The sequence below is a fragment of the Phodopus roborovskii genome, unplaced genomic scaffold (assembly GCF_943737965.1).
Source record: "Phodopus roborovskii unplaced genomic scaffold, PHOROB, whole genome shotgun sequence".
Taxonomy (NCBI): Eukaryota; Metazoa; Chordata; class Mammalia; order Rodentia; family Cricetidae; genus Phodopus; species Phodopus roborovskii.
In genome coordinates, this window is record NW_026126460.1 from 6,381,368 (window position 1) to 6,388,935 (window position 7,568).

Consider the following 7,568-nt stretch of genomic DNA (forward strand, 5'->3'; position numbering starts at 1 on the left):
CCCCATTGTTGGGGAGCAGAGACAACTGGGTCACGGGAGCTTTATGGCAAGCCCGCCTAGCTGAAATAATGATTGTGTTCAATGAGGGGCCCTGTTTTACATCTTCCTCTATGTGGACACCAAAAAATAACTACTTCATTTCTTCTTACAAGTGTTTTGTTTAGTTTACAAACATTTAGAAGAGTTTCTTTAAATTTTTCTGTTATAGGAAATTCCTGACCATTTACAGCCAGATACACATCTTTGGCAGAATCATGGGTATTTCACACCAGTCAGTGCTTATCCCGGTTGTGAATTCCAGGCTTTGTGACAAATGCCTAATAATTCCACCAGAGAGCAGCAAGGCAACATGGGCAGGGGAGTGCAGGCCAAAAGGTGGGCTTGGGAGTCTTTAAAACCGGAGAGGGAATTTGGAAAGGGGGTTGGGATGAAATTCAAAGGAAAAGTAGATGCAAAGTTCTATACAGTTTTTGTAACATTTAGAGATGTCTTGAACTTAAAAACAAAACAAAAAAAGACAAAAAAAAAAAAAAAGGAAGAAAAAGAAAAGTCAGAAGATTGAGTCAATATTGATGTTCAAATGTAAAATTTGTCTCAAAATATTGCTCAGACATGTTATGGGGTTCTGCAGCCAGCCACCTTACCCCAAATGAACACACAGGGCACTATATTAATTATGAAGCTGTTGGCTGTTGGCTTGGTCTTCTTATTGGCTAGTTCTTTCTTAATTATTAACCCATAACTACTAATTTATGTATTTCGACATGGGCTTATCTTACCAGAGTACGCCTGACTCTTGGCCTCTCTTCCCAGGCTCACATGACGACTCCTTCCTGCCTACACTTCCCAGAATTCTACTCTAGTAGCCCTGCCCATCCTTCCTGCCTGGCCACTAGCCAAACAGTGTTTTATTCATTAACCAATAAGAGAAACATATGTACAGAAGACATCTCTAAACTCTTTTCTGCCTAAATAAAAAGAAGGGTTTTAACTTTAACAGTATAATTATACACAACAAAACAGTTATCAAGAATTATAGTTACAATATTTAGTCCATTAATATTTATCAATATTTAAAGAAAATATTCTATCATCTATCCTATCTTTGTGAGTCTAAAGTTTTATATGTAATTTATCTCTTACCATAACTAATGAAAATCGTAACCATAACTAGCTGTCTTCAATGCTATCAAAGACCAGAGAAGGATAATATATAAACTCTAAAATTGTCAGAGACATCCCTCTAACTGGACGTCATCCAAAGTTTCTCTGTAATGTTGGAGCATCCATCTTTGGCCCAAAGGCAATAGTGTGTCTGGCAGACTTCTCATCAAAGCAGGAAATTTGAAACTGTCCATCTGTATTGGCAGTTTGTTGGTCACTTTTCTCTGTGTCCTGCAGACTGTCTGGCAGACTCTTCCATGAAGCAGGAACCCCTCCTGTTTTGTCAAATTCAGCAGTCACTTTCCTGTGGGTCCTGCATGTCCACCTTACACAGCATAAAGTCAAACAGGTGAGAGCAGTTTCTTCCCCAAATAGCAAGTCTTGCCATGTTGAAGTCAAACCCCATAACAAGTGTCTTCGATGCCCATCTTCCTCTCTGGAGTAATCGGTGTTGCCAGGAGCAGTTGTGTCTCACTGTCAAGAAAGAAAAACCCTAAACCATTTTAAATGTCATATTCTGTAGGTCTTTGAAAGGTTTGAAGACTATGTATCCATCTCAAATATATCTCTGTATATTTAGAAAACCTAATTAACGTAAGTTTTGACTATTACAGGGGACTATCATCTTATGTAATTATATATTATGTTTTTTATGATATCTGTATAAAAAATATATAAGCAAAATACATATAGCAAAATTGACCTTAGACTTATATCAGTAAATAAAAATCCATACCAATATAAAGTATTCATTTCTATATCACAGACACACATCCTAAACATACAGCACAGTGAATTAACTTTCTGTTTTTGAATCAGAGAGCACAGGCCTTCAGCAAATAGACCTTCTGCCTCAGGCTTAGACACAGGTGAACCATGTCTTTCTATTTCCTTTGTTTCATCTCTAAATCAACGGTTTCACTAGTTTCTCAAGAGATCTGGCTGGAAAGTGTTGCCTTACACATCAGTGGGGGGTAGGGGTTCTGCATCTTCCGGCTTTAATTTGGCTGGAAGACACCAGCAAAGGTGAACATTAGAGTTGACAGCAGAAGTCTTTGTTTCTGCCACTGATTCTTAGGGGCATGTTTAGCTTAGCCTGGCTGCCAGGTCTGATGTGGTTAGAAGGAGGTCAGGGAGAGGTATTTTGGAATCTCACCAAATAACCTTAAAAACCTTGGGAGCACTTCAGGGAGGCTATATGAAGATGCAACAAACAAAACACAAAACAAAACTCCAACAAGAGACACTGTAGTAGTTTTTGTAACATAGCCAGGCTGTAGTGGTGCATGTCTTTAATCCTAGCACTCAGGAGGTAGAGGCAGGCAGATCTCTGTGAGTTTGAGGCCAGCCTGGTCTACAAGAGCTAGTTCCAGGACAGGCTCCAAAGCCACAGAGAAACCCTGTCTCAGAAAAAAGAAAAAGAAAAAAGAATGTTCCCCATAGACTCTTGTATTTGAAACTTGGTTCCCATTGGTTGGGGCTGTTTAGGTAATGAAGCCTTGGAGGAGGAAGTATATTGTCGGGGATAGGCTTTGAGGTTAAAAGCCTTACACCATTTCTAGTTCATTCTTTCTGCTTTGTGCTTGCATTTGAAGATGGGCGCTCTCTTCTTTCTTCTGAAGCTGTGCTTGCCTGAGGCTTGCCGCCTTGCTTCTCTGCCAGGACAGATTCTTTTCTCCTGGAACCGTAAGTCAAATAAACTCTTCCCACTATGAGTTGTCTTTGGTCATAGTATTTTATCACAGTAACAAAAAAGTAACTATACATACACTTTAGGCTATGTGTATGGATCAGTTAGGGTGGTCTCACTTTGGAGGTAGCCTTTCAAGCCAGGACAACATAAAGCAGAGGGCCAAACAGAAAAGGGGGAGAGGTCAGCATGGTATTCTTCTGAGGTAGGGCTGCAAACAAGGGAACCCCCAAAATAGCTCTGAGAAGCTTTGGGGTATCTTTCAAGACCTGTGGAGAAGTTGTTCTATTTGAACAAATATGCCTTGATATGTGGGCAGTCGCTTGAAGACTTTGAAATAATTTCACAGAGAGTTACATCTTCCTGCAGCCCAGCTGGCACAGACATTTCTGAACCCCAGTTTCCAACAGACATTTTACTTCTTGATTATGACAAACTTTTGAAAGGGTTATACAGATAGTAATTAGGTTCAGGGATGGCCAGGCACACGCATTTGTAGTCCCAGCATTTGAGAGGCAGTGTTACCAGCATAGGTATGGTTACAGCCTGGGCACTGACATTCCTAACAAGTGAGGCTTAGTTACCTCAATAGGCCAGTTAGAGAGATCAGTAACACTGAAAAGCAGAGAAAAAAGATGTATGCAAGTGTGTTCATGCTGGGAAGAGAAACAAATGAAGAGAGGCAGTGATCCCGAAGTCCATCTGGGATCTTGATATGAGCCTTTGGCTTAGATGGAGGATAAGAGGGATAAATAACTCAGAAGTTCTGGTCAAACTGTGGCCCCGCCCACCATTGGTCCTTCCTTGACTGGGCTGCCTTCTCATCCTGCAGTCTGCCAACTTGTCAGAAGTGTGTGAAATCTCTCTCGAGGAAACAAGTTCCCCCACTAGCTGGCATCTGGCTTTATTTTTTTCTGTCTCCCAGCATGAGATTCCTAGGGAAATTCTAATTTCATGGAGAGCCTGTGTGTGTGTGTGTGTGTGTGTGTGTGTGTGTGTGTGTGTGTGTGTGTATTATTGCTGGAAGTCATGTGGGCAGCATGGATCAAATTCTGGTTATCAGGCTTGGTAGCAGGCTCCTTTGCAAGCTGAGCCATCTTGTGAGTCGGGACCATTGCTTCAATGGACTGATAAACCAAGGGACACAACGGCACTTTAGATAGAATAGCTTCATTCCTGCCAAGATTATAGCAAGAGGATGCCTACCATTTTGAGGCCAGCTTCGTCTACACTATAAATACCAGGCCAGTGTGGGTTACATAGTAAAACTGTCCTGGCAGAAATAAAGACATTCAAAAGAGACACTCATGTCTCTCAGTTAGACTACCAGATTATTAAACAAGGAGCCCCAAAGAAATGGGAATTTCTCTTGGGGGTTTCACATTTAGGGCAGTAAAAGATTACACCCATAGAGATTTCACACAATTCTAACAGCTTGTCAGACCACTTTCCATGAGGAGCCAGAAGCCAGGATAATGATGGTCAGTGGTGGGCAGGACCACAGCTTAACCTGGACTGCTTAGATGTGTGTATCCTTGATCCTCATTTAAACTTCAGTCTCATTTCAGGGCCCCGGAAGATGGGCTTGTGGGGGCCTCTGTATTTCTTGGTCCCTCTTCCCAACATGGCCACATTGATTTGTCTCTTTCTGTTGTCTTGTTAAGGACAGGTAGCTAACCTGGCTTGGGGCACAGGATGTGACCCCCCAAGTTCAGTAACAATAGCAGATCCTATCTCACCAAAAAAAAAAAAAAAAAAAAAAAAAAAAAAAGGAAGGTAGAAAGTTTTCCTTCCTCTTTCTATGTCTTCTCCCGGTCCTTGGGTATCTTGTACGTTGGTTGGGATCATTTGCATTGGCTTGTGGCCACACCTCCAGTTTCCTTCCTTTGTCTTTGCAGTTTTTATGCTTTTTGAGCAAGGGCATCCCCTTAGGTGGGACACCTCTGGTGACTCCTAGCCTCTGTGGTCACTACATTGGGGAGCTCCTACTTTATCAGGCCTGCAAAGTTTCTGGTGCCTTGGTGTCCTTCAGAGATGCCTGGCACAGCATTTGCCTGTTGATAAACAAAGAGAAGCTCGTGAAACCTGGGTCTTCTTTGCCGTATCAGTGAACCTTTATTCTCAGAGCCCCTTAGAGGGACTTGAGGTCCCTTTTAGCTCCCTGTGCACGTGCCCCCTTTCTTTCTGACGGGAAAAGCCTGCAAATAAGTGGTCTTGTGGGATTTTGTAGTTTCTGTTTGCTTGTTTGTAGACAGGGCCGCACTACATAGCCCTGGCTGACCCTGAACTTGCTATGCAGGCCTCAAACTCACAGAGATCCACCTACTTCCATGTACCACCATGCCTGGCAAAGCAAATGATCTTAGAGTAGCTCACAGATATTCCCGGAGTCCTCCTGACACCGAAACGGCATTCGTAGTGGCACCTAGGAGCCATGGGTTGTGAATGAAGAGGCAACTGCTAAAGCGACATCCAAGAGTGCCACCCCAGGGAGCTCAGGGGAGAGAGCAATACTGTGTTCCTCCTTGGCCTTGAGTGGTAGATTTGAGCAGATTAAGTCGGGCCCACTGAGTTTCTCAGGTGTGGAGAAATGTAGAGGCTCTGTGGAAGAGCTTCAGGATTTGTAAATGTAATGAGTCAGAGAGAAAGGCTGCAGATTACAGAGAACTAAGTAAATAGCACCCCACCCATGCCTTGTATGCAACTTGGATCTGTGGAATAAGCGATTGACAGAAATGACTGGAACCTTTTTGCACTGTTTTAGACATTGATCATGTTCTGCTTCAGTATCTACTTCTTAGTCATGAACTTCTGGAGTCACCTGACAAAGGACTTTGATGGCACGCCACCAAGGTTATATTTATTATGGGATGGTGGTTCAGGATGTTGCTTTGTCCTGTCTGTTCTCTGGGAAGGTTTTGTTATATAGTGATATAATGCTAATCCCTGAGTGTTTTGCAGATTTGGAGACACAACCAGATGTGATGTATTTTCACCAACCCTACAACCCAAGCAGGGCTTGGTTCAAAGGAAACAACAACAAAAGCCCACAAGGCACCATGCAAGGGTGGAAAAGGACACTCCCAGAGCCAAGCTGCAGGGAAGACTCTGAGACCAGAGCATCTGCCTGGAAGAGGCAGAAACCGACTGAGCTGCCTGGAAGGTTTAGACCAACCGAGGCACCTGGATAGGACTGTGTCCAAGTTGGTGACGGTGTGCAGGATGCACAGCATGCTCCAGGTTCCCAGCTTTGTGAGCTCTCACCCATGCTCGGATGGGCTTTGGTGCTGCAGCTGCCATGGAGTCATTTCTACTCATGTAAGGAACCCCTCACCCATATTCCTGTAAGTATCACAATAAAATTCATTGGTTCGCCAAGTTGGACTCTGGTGATATCTATGCTTTGGTCTGCCATCAGTTTCTTATGTGGAGTAAGTAGACATGTGTATTGCATCTCCTAGGAAAAGTTTTGGTACACAACACCAGGGTAAGAAAATGTCAGCAGCGACTCACTTCTTTCAACGAGGTGCCACCGTCTTCTTTCCACCAGTCCCAACAGCACCATGATCTATGAGTCAGTCTCAGTGAGTTGGTCCGTTCCTTAGGTCAGAGTCTTCATGATCGAAATGTTTCTGGAAATTCCATCAAATGCAATGCTGGGCCTGAAAATTATGGCCTAGAGGCTTGGCAAGAACTCACCTACTAAGACACACCCCAGCTTTAGATTTATAGACTTGAAGAGTGGAACCACAGTTGTCAGGAGCTGGGAAGTGGGGGAAAGAGTCCCTGACAGATGGTTATCAAGTTTCCGCTTAGCAAGATGAACATGCTTCACAAATACACTGCACCACTGGACTAATAACTGACAAATCTGTAACACATACCTACAATGTCCAAGGGGGAGATTTCACTACATGTTCTTGTCATTGCACTGATGATGAGAGTGATGGCTTAGGAGTGAAGAGTCTGACCCCACTGTCCTAACCTCACATCCTACCAGTGACTACAATTCCAGCTCCAACGGCACGGAGATGGGGCATTGCTGGGGCTTTCTGGCTGCCAGCCTCCCTCAGAAAACCCAATCCTCAGGTCCAGGGAAAACCCTACCTCAAAGGAATAGTCAGAGAGTGATAGAAGGAAACACTGTTCACCTTCCTTGGCCTCTGGGTGCATGCACAGGTGTGTGCACCCTCACCTCATACACCACACACAACAAAAGTACTCACACACAAGTAGGTGAGCACCAGAGTAGTGAGAATCCCTATGCATGGAAAGGCCAATGCTGCATTTCATTTAGTAAGTAACAAAAAACAAGTGCATTGTCAATTTAAGCACATCATTTTTTTTTTTCTGTTATTGAGGCAGTGACAAGCTATGGAAAAGGAAATTTCTTAGCTCATTTTCTTTCAAATCTTAATTGGATTTATTTATAATTCTAGAACTGGGCAGTAGTCTGGATTAAAAATGGTCTGGAACATGCTGCTATACCACATCCCAGTTTGTCTGCCAGGTGCACATATAGCTCTGAACCCACAAGCCCAACGCAGGTAGTTTATCTAACAGCCTGAGGTGGTGGCTGGGGAAATGCCTACCCAGCTATGATGCCCGTAGGTTACAACAACGACAAGCAAGACACAATAACAACAGTGGTGTACATGTCTTGATGGTAACCAACGACTCTCTAACTGGGCTTAAGGTCTGCTCAACAAGAGGG

The 7,568-nt window shown here is 43.5% G+C and overlaps 1 protein-coding gene across 1 annotated transcript in view; it reads left to right on the forward strand.

The window, feature by feature from the left end:
* The window catches only part of Cflar (CASP8 and FADD like apoptosis regulator), a 61,555-nt gene extending 55,371 nt beyond the window's left edge, over positions 1-6,184 (forward strand). Inside the window, exon 12 of the transcript XR_007834874.1 lies at positions 5,816-6,184. The gene's annotated coding sequence lies outside the window, so the exon portion shown is untranslated. The remainder of the gene's footprint in view (positions 1-5,815) is intronic.
* The last annotated feature ends 1,384 nt before the right edge of the window (positions 6,185-7,568 follow it).